This window comes from Palaemon carinicauda, chromosome 15, assembly GCF_036898095.1.
Source record: "Palaemon carinicauda isolate YSFRI2023 chromosome 15, ASM3689809v2, whole genome shotgun sequence".
Taxonomy (NCBI): domain Eukaryota; kingdom Metazoa; phylum Arthropoda; class Malacostraca; order Decapoda; family Palaemonidae; genus Palaemon; species Palaemon carinicauda.
In genome coordinates this window covers 45,093,439-45,107,567 of record NC_090739.1, presented here as the reverse complement: position 1 = coordinate 45,107,567, position 14,129 = coordinate 45,093,439, and the positions used below count along the sequence as shown (strand labels likewise).

The window sequence follows — 14,129 nt, the reverse complement described above, 5'->3', positions numbered from 1 at the left end:
GCTTACTTTTCTTTTACTCAATATATATGTAAACATGTTTTCATGTTTGTATATATATTTGAGTATAGAAATCAGTAAGTTTCCTTTTCAGAGTTGTGTGTGTAGTGTACGATATCTCCGTGGAGTCCTCGGCAGTTAGGCCACCACGGCGTAATTTTATGGGTTGCGATCGAGTTTGACTTCGGTCTTTCTCTCTCTCTCTCTCTTGACGTCGTTCACCCTTTTACTACGTGTTACTACGCCCTTGTAGCTTCCTTTCCGTGTGGGGGGGTTGCTACGCCGTACGTTTTGTCTCAATTAGTTTATGAATCTAATTGTAGTTGTTAATTTTTCAGCTTGTAGAACGATTCCTTTCGGGGTTTTCGTTCTTTCTTTAGTGTTCATTCATTTTTAAATTACATAATTACATAGTTTCATAATTATAATTGTTATAATTCTGTTTTGGTTACAGCTCTCCTTCCGTGAGTGTAAGTGGTTGTGAGGGCACGTGCCTGTTGTGTAATTCTTGTTTCCTTTCCCTCGGGATTCCTCATCGGAGCCTTCCCGGGGGAATGAATGTGTACTAATGATTTTTGTTTTATTTTTTTACAGTAACCGATCTAGTTCGTTTCTGTAATATGGCAACGGTGTGAGCTGTCTTGTTGAGGCCTGGGGATTCGGCTGTTGCTGCCTCCCCCTTTGGATTTTCGTCAGGGGCGTGTCTCCTTCTACTGGAAGTACTCCCGTGACGATTGACAGCTCTCCAGTTCATTTTAGAACTCTCAGGAGGCTTGCCTCCTTGGGCGGGTAACTTTCCTTCCGAGGGAAGTTTTTCCTGTCCAGGCTTGAGTTTTTCCCCTTTTGGGGGGTTCTTCTCTTGCCTTTTTTTTGTGCTGAGCGGTCACACCTGCAGTTTCGCTCAAGGGGCTGGGAACTGCAGGAGCCCCTCTTCGGAGGATTGCTCCTTTTAGGTCACTGGCTGACCAGTCTCTTCTACGAAGTGTTTCTCTTTCGTTCGCGAGAGAGTACACTCATAGAGACTCCTCTTCGGAGGATTCTTCTGCTGCTGTTGCTGTTGGCCTCCTTCGCCGTAAGGCTCACCGTCTACCTCGTCGTTAGGGCCTCTCATCTCCCTATAAGGGTGCTAAGAGGCGCCTTTTTGAATCTCCGTTTGCAGCCTACAACTTCTTCTTCTTGATCTTCCGCCCTGGTGCAGATGGACAGCAGTCTGATCTCGTCTTCCGACGGGCAACGGTCTTCCCGACGGACAACGGTCTTCCAACGGACATTAGTCTCCCGGCGGACAGGCAACGGTCTTCCGATGGACATCTGTCTCCTGACGGACAACGATCCCTTCGGGGCAAAGGGTTGCCTCCCACGGGGGTTCTTCCCCTGCGCGCCCTTCTGCTGTGTTCTCTCCTGCTCCTGCTCAGTGTTAGCGCACAGACGCTCTCCTGCTCATCAGCGCTTCCTGTTCGTCAGCGCTCTCCTGGTCGTCAGCGCTCTCATGATGATCATCCCTGCTGTTCCTGTTGGTTCCTGTTATGCGCCCTGTGCGCCCACGTTCGCCCTCGCGATCTAGAACTTCGGTTCAGGTCTGGGTCTAGGACTCTTCTTCTCGCCGCAGGCTTCCACGCGTTGCCTTCTGCTTGTCAGCGATCATCAGCTCACCAGCGACCTTAGACGCGTCAACGTTCACCTGCTCGCCAGCGATCTCCTACGCGTCAACGATCGCCATCGATCTGCCTGCGCGCCCTTCTTTGCCACACACCAATGGGTGCCGACGGTTTTCTGACCATCTAGGATCGCCTGATTAACGGCTGGCTTCAGCGCTCACCTTCCTGATGCACCTGCGCGCCTTCTGTTAGCGCGATGCGCGCTAACCATCACTAGTCTCTCTCGCGTTGGCAATCGCCTACGCACCCGCGCGATTCTTCATCTGCTCGCTAGCGTTTTGTTAACGCACCACCGCTCGCCAACGCGCCGTTGCTTGCCGACGCGCCGTTGCCCACTTGCGCGTCAGCGCTCACCAGCTCACCACCGATCGCCTGTTGATCCACATCGCCAGCGGTCTTCCTCACCCACGCGGCATCGCGCTAACGCTTGCGTTCGCCGTCTCAGACTCGCGCTCATTCACTTGCCCACCCTCGCGCCCACTCGCCCGCGCGACCGCTCGCCCGCGCGACCGCTCGCCTGCGCGATCATTCGCCTGCGCGACCGCTTGCCTGCGCGCCCGCGCGCCCGCGCGATCATTCGCCTGCGCGACCGCTTGCCTGCGCCCGCGCGATCATTCGCCTGCGCGTCCGCACGCCCACGTGCCTGCACGTCTACGCTTATGCGCGTCTGCGCACATGCTCTCCAATGTTTGCCCGCGCGCGAACTAACGGTATTCCATCGCGCGGACGGACGGTGTTCCGTCGCGCGGACGGACGGTGTTCCGTCGCGCGGACGGACGGTGTTCCGTCGCGCGATCCGACGGGGTTACGTCGCGCGAACCGACGGGGTTCCGTCGCGCGAACCGACGGGGTTCCGTCGCGCGAACCGACGGGGTTCCGTCGCGCGAACCGACGGTGTTCCGTCGCGCGAACCGACGGTGTTCTGTCGCGCGAACCGACGGTGTTCCATCGCTCGAACCGACAGTGTTTCTTCGCACGAACGTCGGCTTAATTCTTGCAGTATCCATTGCTCGTCTATGGGTTATCGCTCGCCGACCACCAGCTCTCGCCCTTCCTACCACGCTCGCCCTCCTTCTGCGCTCCTTCGCTCACCTTTGTTTGCGTTCCTGCGTGACCGCGCATGGGCGCTTCCACGTTCGCCCACGCGCAAATCTTTGATTTACCATCGCGCGAGCTTCAGGGCGATTGCAACCACGATTCCCATTGGGGTTTTCGCAGCATGGCCAGCCTGGCGAGTTCTTCTGGAGCGTATTTCCAGAACACGGCCTCACCCCGTAAACGCAGAGCATGGCACTTGCAAGAATAGGAAGAAACTTCAGGGAGGTCTGAGCAACACTCCTCTTTCCAGAACCTGGGTTAGCCCTTCCCCATCATTCCCTGGAAGGATTTTTGGCGGGGGGCTTTCCGTTCGAGATTTCGCCATCGGCCAAGGGGTGACTGCTTACCCCTTCCTCTGGGGGCTTACCAGGTCCTTTCCCTCCTCGGTGACGGCCCGAGGTTTGGTTCAAGGAAGCTACAGGAAGATCATGGGTACTTTCCTCCTCTCGAGCTCAGGCACCTTGGCCTTTCGTCGTTAAGTATCTAACTTGCGGACAAGGTCGATGTTGTACCATCTGGACGCGCTGACTGAGGGCTTCCTTCGGGTGTCTCATCTGTGGAGGTCGACGACCTCAGACACTCTCCCTGCTTTCCTCATGGCCACTCAGGTAAAGGCTTCCGCCTCCTTCGCTTTTTGGAGGGCTGGTCAACTCCGGTAGGCTCGGGTTCGACCTTCTTCAGTGCCGGGAAAAGCTTCCGGATGCTTACCATGAGTGTGGGTTCATGGTATTTTGCTAGGAGCCTTCTCTTCTTCGGCCTCAACATCTGGAGTTTCTGGCCATGATATTGAGTCAACGGCCTTACCACGTTGGAAACCCCGCTTCTCGTTTGTCCAGCGAGGTTGAGCAACGTCAGTTCTGGTCGGTACTTGGATGGGTGATCACCTGGTGACGCCAGATTCTGTTGCCACCTCCTCCGAGCCTTCCCTTCAGTTGACTGTGGCAAGGCTGAGGAGAGTCGCAGTACTTGTTCTCAGTCAAGCAGAGCTTTCAGCCCTACCTTGGAACGTTTCCTAGTTCTCCTTTCCTCATTGACCCGTCTATAGTTCCGAACGGTCGCCTCAGGATAAGTTCCATGTGGGCCGATCCAAGTTCCGGTGGTTTCAGGCAACGATTAACCGGACTTCCTGGCCCCTATGGGACCAGCGGAACTATTAGACCTGCAATGGGTGTTGACCTATGGAACCTCTTGATGGGAGTGGATATTCTTGTCCTTTCCCCACATTCTTGATGCTGTTCTCGGACTCGTCAAAAAAAAAAAAAAAAGGGGGGGGGGCATGTTCCAGTCCAGGCCTATGGTCAGGACCTGAAGGATACCTCTCCATCATTCAGGCAGGCTTAGGGGCCGTAGTCTGGCCCCTCTACAGTTCCTACAGCTCCGGTCGAGTCGCTCCGTGAGCGTCGACTTCATGATTCTGGCGTATTCTAACTAGCAGGGGACGCATTTTCATACCTTCACATCTTGCAGTAGAGATACCGAGATGATTGAGATACTCTCAATACCACCATCGGCTCTCTCATTCTAGGCAGAGGAATGTTCTCTCCGACTATCCGAGCAGAGCCTCGTAGAGAGAGTGTACCTGGGGGTCTTTGGCCTTGAGTAACCAGCAAGTCCTGGTCTGGGGGACCTGATCGCGACAGCTTGGAACCTCAAGCTTCCGCTGTTCTTCCCCCCAGTCTCAGACCCCGAGACTCTGGCAAGATGCATTCCGGTGATGGTGGGACAACTTCGACGCCTGCGTCTTCCCTCCTTTTTGTCTGTGGAGAATGGGTCTCAACAAGACCAGGTTGTCTGTCAACCTTTCAATGGGAGAGCTCCACTGGGACTATGCGCAGAACGGTTTCTGGACCCTCTGCTTCCCCTGACGGGACTCCCGGGAGAGCTTCTCTCACGGCACAGTCTACTCAAACAACCACACTGCAACATCTTTCACGAACCGGGGTGTCGCTTCGGCTTCATGCCTGGAGACACTACGCCTCCTCCTCAAGAAGAGACAACCCGCTACAGTCGCGGGATGGAGGTCGCGTCATCTGCGATAGTCATCCGCAGGGGTCTTCCAGGCGAAGTGAAGAGTCTTCGGTGGTTAGTGCCGTGGGAGATATACCTCTTCCCTTGAGGCCTCTTCTCCAGCAATAACGGTCTTATTGCCTTTCGGCGGGAGGAAACTCCTTTCCGCTCTCGGCAATGAAGCCTGTCGCTCAGCCTTTCCCTGACCTTCAGGCTTAAAGGAATAACTTTTTCCTTCCCGCTGGATCTTTCCTCGCTCATGCGAAGCTACGATCGTCCCTGCCCTAGTCGGAGTGAGACCTCCAACTTGGAGCATGGCTCGGACTTTTTAGTCCCTTAAGAGATCTTCTCAAGACCCTTTACGACAGGCCTCTGATTGTATTCCGTCTTGGGTCTCCTGCTCACTCTGGCCGCGGCCAGTGTGTAAGCAATGTTCTTGGTCTCGTAAGACTCCGCCCTTTCTAAGGAAGAGAGGAAGGCAACATTCAGGTTCGCTCCTGAGTTGCTGTCTAGACTCAGAATCTTGGGGTCCTGGCCCTTCGGTCCAATTCCTTCAAGATTTCGAGTCTCCATTCTGTATCTGATGTCCCAAAACCCTCTCTTGCTTGCCAGTAAAGGAATCGAGAGGTTAGCTTTGGGAACAGCTGCAGTTTGTCCTCAGTTGCAGTCGATTTGGGAGCACAAGGAGGACACGGGGGAGAGTCACCAGTATACCTCTTCAGCTCAGACTCAAGGACATTCATCTCGACCTGTCTCCAGACCCTCCCCCGTCACGTCGCCCTAAAACACGATGTTGGATACATCGCAACGTCCCTCGCCTTCGAGTAATACTACTCTGTGACGCAGGTGCTACAAGCTGGAGTCTGGAAGCTTCTAATGACCTTCGCAGCCCGCTTCCTGTAGGGCGTGACCCACAGGAGTTTCGATACGTTTTCTATCGCTCTGTGGTGGCTACACAACAGCTGGTCTAACCTCAGGCTCCTTTTTGGACAGGTAGCAGAAGGTTAAGGGCATTGTTATCAGGTTTTAGTCTGCATGAACGAAAGAAGCACGTCTGGCCCTTATTTCTTTCTTCATCATCCCCTCTACGGGGAAGCAGCATCCTGGTCTCTGCATAGCTGACCTCGAACCTCTGCAGGTAAACCATGCTTCCCTGTGTTCCGAGTATTGAGTCAATACTGTCGCGTCCCCCATACCCTGACGAGGTGGTATTGGGAACGTCCTAACCCAGAGTTCTTTCTGGAACTCCAGGCCAACTGCCTAGGACGGGTCACACTTCTTCCTTCACACACAAGCTTATGTAGGCCACACGGTTCCTTGCGAAGCAAGGAACTTGTGAGGTGCAGGGACTCCTTTTCTCGAGTGCGACTCACTCGGATTCTGAGTCCCCGGGTAAAGCCAAAGCCAGTATGGCTGGGGACTTTCCACCCTACCTAAGGGGTAAGTCACCCAATGTAAATAGCGTGGTTTGTATTTCGGTTACGGAACAAATGACAAATTCGAAGATAATTTGTATTTTTCCTAACCATACAAACCTTAGCTATTTACACATATTTGCCCGCCAGCCCTGTCCCCCAAGACAAGTCCTACCTCTAAGTGAAAGTGAGCACTCACCTGTGTGTGAGGGGGGGAGGGGTAGCTAGCTACCACTCCCCTACCCCCCCCCCCCCCCGCTAACTAGCGCGGGGGTAATACACCCTCGTTAAATTCTAATGGCTCGCCATTTCAGCTGCGCTAAAAGGTAAACCCAATGTAAATAGCTAAGGTTTGTATGGTTAGGAAAAATACAAATTATCTTCGAATTTGTCATATTTTTAATCTAAATGTGTACCTACAAAAATACAAATCCTCGTCATTATATCGGTTTACTCCGTTGCTATTTTGCTACAACCAGAATTATGCCCCCTGTGGCCGCGGGTACATAAAAACAATTAGAATAGCGCCAACGTTATCCCTGCGTGTCGTAAGAGGCGACTAAAAGGGACGGGACGAGGGGGCTGGGAACCCCCTCTCCTGTATAAAAAATCCTGTGAGACGTTATCAAAGAGATGGAGCTGGGGGGAGAGTGACTGCTCCCCGCACTCTAGTTTTGGGGTGTTTAAATGTGCGTGGATGTAGTACGATAGAGAGTAAAAGATGTGAGATTGGAAGTATGTTTAGAAGTAGAAGGATGGATGTATTGGCCTTGTGTGAGACAAAGATGAAAGGAAAGGGTGAAGTGATGTTTGGTGAAATGTCTGGTAGAGTGTCTGGGATTGAAAGGGGAAGAGCGAGAGAGGGTGTGGCTTTATTGCTGAGTGAATGGATGACAGGTAAAGTAGTGGAATGGAAGGAGATATCATCTAGGTTAATGTGGGTAAGGGTTAGGTTGGGTAGGGAATGTTGGGCGTTTGTCAGTGCGTATGGGCCAGGTAGTGAGAAAAGTGAAGAAGAGCGGAATGAGTTCTGGAATGAATTAACTAGGTGTGTAGAAGGACTGGGTAGAAGGAATTATGTAGTTGTCATGGGTGGCTTAAATGCTAGAGTGGGCGCTGGAGAGGTAGAAGGTGTCATTGGGAAGTATGGCGTACCAGGTGAAAATGAGAGTGGTGAGAGACTGGTAGATATGTGTGTTGAACAAGAGATGGTAATAAGTGCTAGCTTTTTTAAAAAGAAAGATAAAAATAAGTATACAGTAGGTCCTCGGGTTACGACGGTCCCGACTTACGCGGTTTCGCCGTTACGAACGCGCCCCATAAAAATATAAAAATAATATTAAGCGTCGTTCCGTCTTACACCGTTAGCGTCGTAAGCGACGTAAACAATTGCGAACTAGTTTCTAGCGCGCGGTGGATGAATACGCTTTGTGGTGGTTGTGGGCGAGGAAGACGGCGTCGCTCAGTTCCACTCATACGCCATTTTTGGTTGTGATTGCCTGTTCTTTCTCTCACGTGTTTGATCGTTTTTTTGAACTTTTTGCCCTTCATTATGGCTCCAAAGCGCAAGGCAGATTCTTCTGATGGTAGTGCATCAAAGAAAAGGAAGGCCATCACCATGGAAGTGAAATTAGACATTATTAAGCGGTCTAAAAACGGTGAAACGCCAACGAACATTGGCCGATCGCTTGGCCTTAGCCGTTCGACCGTGGCTACTATCCTTAAAGATAAGGAGCGCATTATTGAACACGTAAAAGGATCTGCTCCAATGAAAGCAACAGTGATAACGAAACAGCGTAGTGGTTTAATTATCGAAATGGAAAGGTTATTAGTGCTTTGGTTGGAAGATCAAAATCAACGGCGTATTCCAGTGAGCTTAATGGTTATTCAAGAGAATGCTAAAAGGTTGTTTGAAGCGTTGAAAAAAGAAAGGGGGGGAGAAAGTGAAAGTGAAGAGTTTTCGGCTAGTAGGGGTTGGTTTATGCGATTTAAGGCTCGGGCCAATTACCATAATCTTAAAGTGCAAGGTGAAGCTGCTAGTGGGGATGAGAAAGCAGCAAGTGAATTTCCTAAAGCGTTGGCTGAGATAATTAGGGAGGGGGGTTATTCTGCTTATCAGGTGTTCAATGCAGATGAGACAGGTTTATTCTGGAAGCGCATGCCTAACCGCACGTACATAGCAAAGGAGGAGAAGTCAGCACCCGGTCATAAAGCAGGCAAGGAGAGGCTAACTTTGCTTCTTGGGGGAAATGCTGCTGGCGACTTCAAACTGAAGCCCATGCTGGTCTATCAGGCTGAAGAGGAAGAAGCCCCCACCCCAGACCCTAAGGCTTTCACAAGGCAGGGCTTGTCAAAAGGTTTTGCCGAGATACAACAACCATTGGCAACTTTCGAGGCTCAAGATCCCAACATGGACAGGTTCACCAGGGTTTCCAGAGGTGTCATGGACTTACTGCAGTGTTATAAGGAGATTTTGGATGAGAAGAGGATCCTCTCTGTCCAGTCTAACCTGGAGCGGTATTTTAAGAAAGTAGAGAGAACTGCACCCTCTACATCAGCTGCCTCTACTACTCCAGATTTGCCTGCAACAGAGCCTCTACCATCAACCTCAGCTGCCTCTATTGCTACAGAGCCTCTGCCATCAACCTCAGCTGCCTCTGCTTCTCCAGCTTCTCCACCACCTCTTGTAGGCTCTTCACCTCCAGACTCGCCTGCCCCAGCTTCTCCAGCATCTTCTGTCTCACTTCCAGAGAATCCTGATTCACCTGCCCCAGTTTCTCCAGCATCTTCTGCACCTTCCTCTCCACAATAAACCAGTCTCTCCGTCCCTTGCAACATCCCTTCCAGTGTGCAAGCCAACCATAGGAATAAGGTAAGGAATTGTTCTCTTTTTTTCTTTATTGATATTTACTTTAATTCATGTGGTAAGGAATTGTTTTCTTTTTTTTTTATTGATATTTACTTTAATTCATGTGGTAAGGAATTGTTTTCTTTTTTTATTGATATTTACTTTAATTCATGTGGTAAGGAATTGTTTTCTTTTTTTTTATTGATATTTACTTTAATTCATGTGGTAAGGAATTGTTTTCTTTTTTTATTGATATTTACTTTAATTCATGTGGTAAGGAATTGTTTTCTTTTTTTTTATTGATATTTACTTTAATTCATGTGGTAAGGAATTGTTTTCTTTTTTTATTGATATTTACTTTAATTCATGTGGTAAGGAATTGTTTTCTTTTTTTATTGATATTTACTTTAATTCATGTGGTAAGGAATTGTTTTCTTTTTTTTTATTGATATTTACTTTAATTCATGTGGTAAGGAATTGTTTTCTTTTTTTATTGATATTTACTTTAATTCATGTGGTAAGGAATTGTTTTCTTTTTTTATTGATATTTACTTTAATTCATGTGGTAAGGAATTGTTTTCTCTTTTTCTAATATTGTTTTTATGTCATTTGATACATTTTATTATAGTACAGTATACAGTAATACTTTACAGTACAGTACAGTACGTATATTTATGGTGTTCCGACTTACACGGAAATTCGGGTTACACCGCGTCTTAAGAACGGATCAGCGTCGTAACCCGAGGACCCCCTGTACATGGGTAAGAGTGGAAAATGGAAGAGCAGTAGAAAGGGCATTAATGGATTATGTGTTGATAACTAAAAGAATGTTTGGAAGATTGAAAGACGTGCACGTGTTTAGGGGTATGGCTAACGGTATGTCTGATCATTTTTTGGTGGAAGGAAAATTAGTTGTAGCAAAAGAGTGGGGTAATAGAGTAGGTGGATGTAAAAGGGAGCTAGTGAGGGTTGAAGAGCTAATAAAACCGGGGGTAAAAAGTAAATATCAGGAAAGGTTGAAAATGGCATATGACGAGGTGAGAGTAAGAGAAACTGGTAATTATAGGAGGAGTGGAAGTTAGCAAAAGAAAATTTTGTTGGGATTGCAAGTGATGTATGTGGCAAGAAGGTTGTTGGAGGCAGCATGAGGAAGGGCAGTGAATGGTGGAATGAAGGAGTGAAGGTAAAAGTGGAAGAGAAAAAGAGGGCTTTTGAAGAATGGCTGCAGAGTAATAGTATAGAGAAGTATGAAAAATATAGAGAGAAAAAAGTGGAAGTAAAGCGCAAGGTACGTGAGGCAAAGAGGGCAGCTGACCTGAGGTGGGGTCAGGGACTGGGTCAGTCATATGAAGAGAATAAGAAGAAGTTTTGGAAAGAAGTGAAGAGAGTAAGGAAGGCTGGCGCAAGAATTGAAGAGACAGTGAAAGATGGAAATGGAAGGTTGTTAAAAGGAGAGGAGGCAAGGAAAAGGTGGGCGGAATATTTTGAAAGTTTACTGAATGTTGAGGATAATAGGGAGGCAGATATAATTGCTGTTCCAGGTGTTGAGGTGCCAGTGATGGGAGATGAGAATGAGAGAGAGATTACAATAGAGGAAGTGAGGAGAGCACTAGATGAAACGAGAGTAGGAAAATCATCTGGTATGGATGGTGTGAAAGCTGAGATGTTGAAGGAAGGGGGTGTAACTGTACTTGAATGGTTGGTGAGATTGTTTAATATGTGTTTTTTGTTGTCAATGGTACCAGTAGATTGGGTTTGTGCGTGTATTGTACCACTATATAAGGGTAAGGGAGATGTGCATGAGTGTTGTAATTCAAGAGGTATTAGTTTGTTGAGTGTAGTTGGAAAAGTGTATGGTAGAGTAATGATTAATAGGATTAAGGATAAAACAAAAATGCAATCTGGGAAGTACAGGGTGGTTTTAGAAGAGGTAGGGGTTGTATGAATCAGATTTTTACAGTTAGGCAGATATGCGAGAAATATTTAGCAAAAGGTAAGGAGGTGTACAGTGAACCCTCGTTTATCGCGGTAGATAGGTTCCAGACCCGGCCGCGATAGGTGAAAATCCGCGAAGTAGTGACATCATATTTACCTATTTATTTAACATGTATATTCGGACTTTTAAAACCTTCCCTTGTACGTAGTACTGTTAACAAACTACCCTTTAATGTACAGAACACTTAATGCATGTACTACAGTACCCTAAACTAAAACAGGCACAAATATTAAAGGCGATTTTATATCATGCGTTTCCTAAACACGCTAAAAAGCACGATAAAAAATGGCAACCAATGTTTTGTTTACGTTCATCTCTGATCATAATGAAGAAACAAACTCATTTAGTGTACACATATATGTATAGGTTAGTTTTTGCATCGATTATATTGATTATACAGTATGTTGATTTTGTTATTACCAATGTTTTACTTAATTTTTCTTAGGACTTCCAAATGAAATATTTTTCTTTATGACGCCGCCTGAAACGACAGCGTCATAAAGTACTGTACACTCAGTAAACAACCACGCTCAGAACAAAGAAGGCATTTAACGCGCATGATGAAAGTGATAAATAATGATATTTACAGTAAAAGCATTTACAAAATATGTTATTACAAATATAATTTACCGTATCTATATAAAATCATACAGTACTGTACAGTACATATTGTACGTAGCAAAGCAGGAAAACAATTTACGAGAGAGAGAGAGAGAGAGAGAGAGAGAGAGAGAGAGAGAGAGAGAGAGAGAGAGAGAGAGAGAGAGAGAGAGGAGAGAGAGAGAGAGATTGTTTTACGTACATACTGTAAATGTAAACTTTAAACAAAAAAAAAATCAATTTACGAGAGAGGGAGAGAGAGAGAGAGAGAGAGAGAGAGAGAGAGAGAGAGGAGAGAGAGAGAGAGAGAGAGAGAGAGAGAGAGAGAGAGAGAGATTGTTTTACATACGTAAATGTAAATTTAAATATTTAACTTAGCCGGTGAATATATAATAGCTGCAACTCTGCGGCTCGACAGAAAACACACTCAAAAACTCGCGAGCGATCGCTATGAAGGTTGCGGGTGTGCCCACCAGCGCCACTATCGGCCAGATACCACTCTTGCATGTAAACAAACCCTTCAATTCTTCTCTGTCGACGTTGACGACAAGACGTATCTATACTCGCTGTAGAACCTGGAGTTTTCTCAACATATTTGGTGAAGTACTTCATTTTGGTTTGAGCTTTCGCAGTGCAGGTGTTTTATCTTCATCTTAAATCTTGAACTCGTTTTTGGATAGATTTAATTTTTGATGACAAGAGAGAGAGTATGGACTTTCTTTGACTTTTAAATGGCCGACCCTTCCCTTAGACGGAAGTGTGTTTTAGGCTTTTAGCAATTATCTTATCACGTTATAAATTAATTATAGATTTTCCTCTATATATTTTATATCTCAACCGCCTTTATTAGGCCTCTTCGATTAGCTTTCCATTTATTATAAACATCAAAATAAATTTTTAATGATTTGTTTATATGCGACCTTTCCTGAGAGTAGGCAGTCCTAACTTGGAAACCGAAGTTAAACAACGTTGAGCCCTTTTCAATCGTAAATAACTTTTACAGAGCTAATGATTTAAAACTTATTAAATGAAATATTTTTAGTAAATATTTTATGATAGTCTTTTTCTTTGAATAGTCTTCGTACTGTTTCAAAGATGAACTAACGTTTAGTTTATTTATGCTACGCAGTTTGCGCTCTATCGTTACGATAGAGAGAGAGAGTATCACGGTTTCACTTTGCAGAAAGAGTAAATCGATTCTGACGTTTTGTTCTTTTTTCTTTCAAAGCTTAAATGTTTTAAAGACTATTTTAAAGGAACTTTTAATTGAAAAACCTTTCAGTTTTTTCCTTTGGTCAAATAACCTGTTTATTGACGAAAGGTAAGTGGGCTCTTCTCTTCGGTGCGAAATCAAGAGAGAGAGAGAGAGAGAGAGATAGAGACGGAGAGAGAGAGAGGAGAGAGAACGTTCCGATCTTTATCTCGTCCCAAGCGAGTAACGTTGCTCTCGAGTTACTCTCGTCCCTAGTCTCTGTACGGGGAGAAAGGATAAAACGTTTTTAGTTTTTATTCTCGTCCCAAGGCACTGTACGGTGAGAGATTGAAAACGTAGTTTTGAATGAACTAGTGTTTAGTCTCTTCCCCAGCCACTGATTTTTTTTATCTTAAAATATGTTTACTGTTTTTTGCTGGTATTAATGTGCTTACATTATACGACTGATTTCGTAATTACAACCTTTTGATGAGGGTAGAATTGCGTGCTTCAGGTAGAAATCAGTTTTATTCATACCTAATGTGAATTGTTAAAAAATTCGATTTCAGTGAAATAAGTGCAAAACAGAAAATCGTAGTGATAAAGTGATATTGCGCAAAGTGTTATCAGTGTTGCGACCGAGGGTTCGTCTGTTCGTGCCTGTCGTTCGCCTAGTCCGGGACCTCTTGCAAGCTCCCAAGCCCAGGGGAGAAGTAATGTCGTACGACTTATGGGTTCGAGAGGCCTTGATCAGCGAACAGACGTTCCCTCTATGGTATCAGGTGTATCTTACCAAGATCACCCCTACCATAAGGCGAGAGAGACGATTTTCTCCTCGTCATCCGAAGGCTTTTCGCATAAGAAACCGTGGAACAAGGTTTCGAGGCCCTTTAAGCGAAAGTCAGTCCTTTCAGGACAGGTCCAGCGTCCTGGTTTTAACTATTAGGACAGCTCTGACCCTATGCAGTCATCGGAAGACTGCTCGCCGCCTAAACAAAAGCGTAACACAGACTCCGAGAGTCTTTTTGTAGGCAAGGTTTTGCAGTCACAGACGTTACCCTCGTCTCTTACCGCAACCATTCCCGTTGATCCTAAATGGGTTGTACGGCAAGACATGCAGAATAAGCTTGCCTCCCTTATGGAAGACTATTCTGCCGATAAGTCCGTTGAGCCTAGCCGTTTATCTCACCGAGATCCTGGCCTTCAGCCACCCTAACGTTCCTTTGTGCGTCCTGTTGACGTTGGCGTAGCCAAGTCACGTCAGTCAGGTTGTTTAGAACCACACTCGATGCGGTCTCGTGTGGATTTTCAGCCACAT

At 46.7% G+C, this 14,129-nt stretch overlaps 2 protein-coding genes across 7 annotated transcripts in view; both read left to right on the top strand.

The window, feature by feature from the left end:
- Positions 1-14,129, top strand: part of Dip-C (dipeptidase C) — a 935,347-nt gene that overhangs the window by 772,546 nt on the left and 148,672 nt on the right. The gene's annotated exons all lie outside the window — the stretch shown is intronic.
- Positions 1-14,129, top strand: part of LOC137654593 (MTRF1L release factor glutamine methyltransferase-like) — a 193,108-nt gene that overhangs the window by 61,041 nt on the left and 117,938 nt on the right. The window lies entirely within an intron of this gene.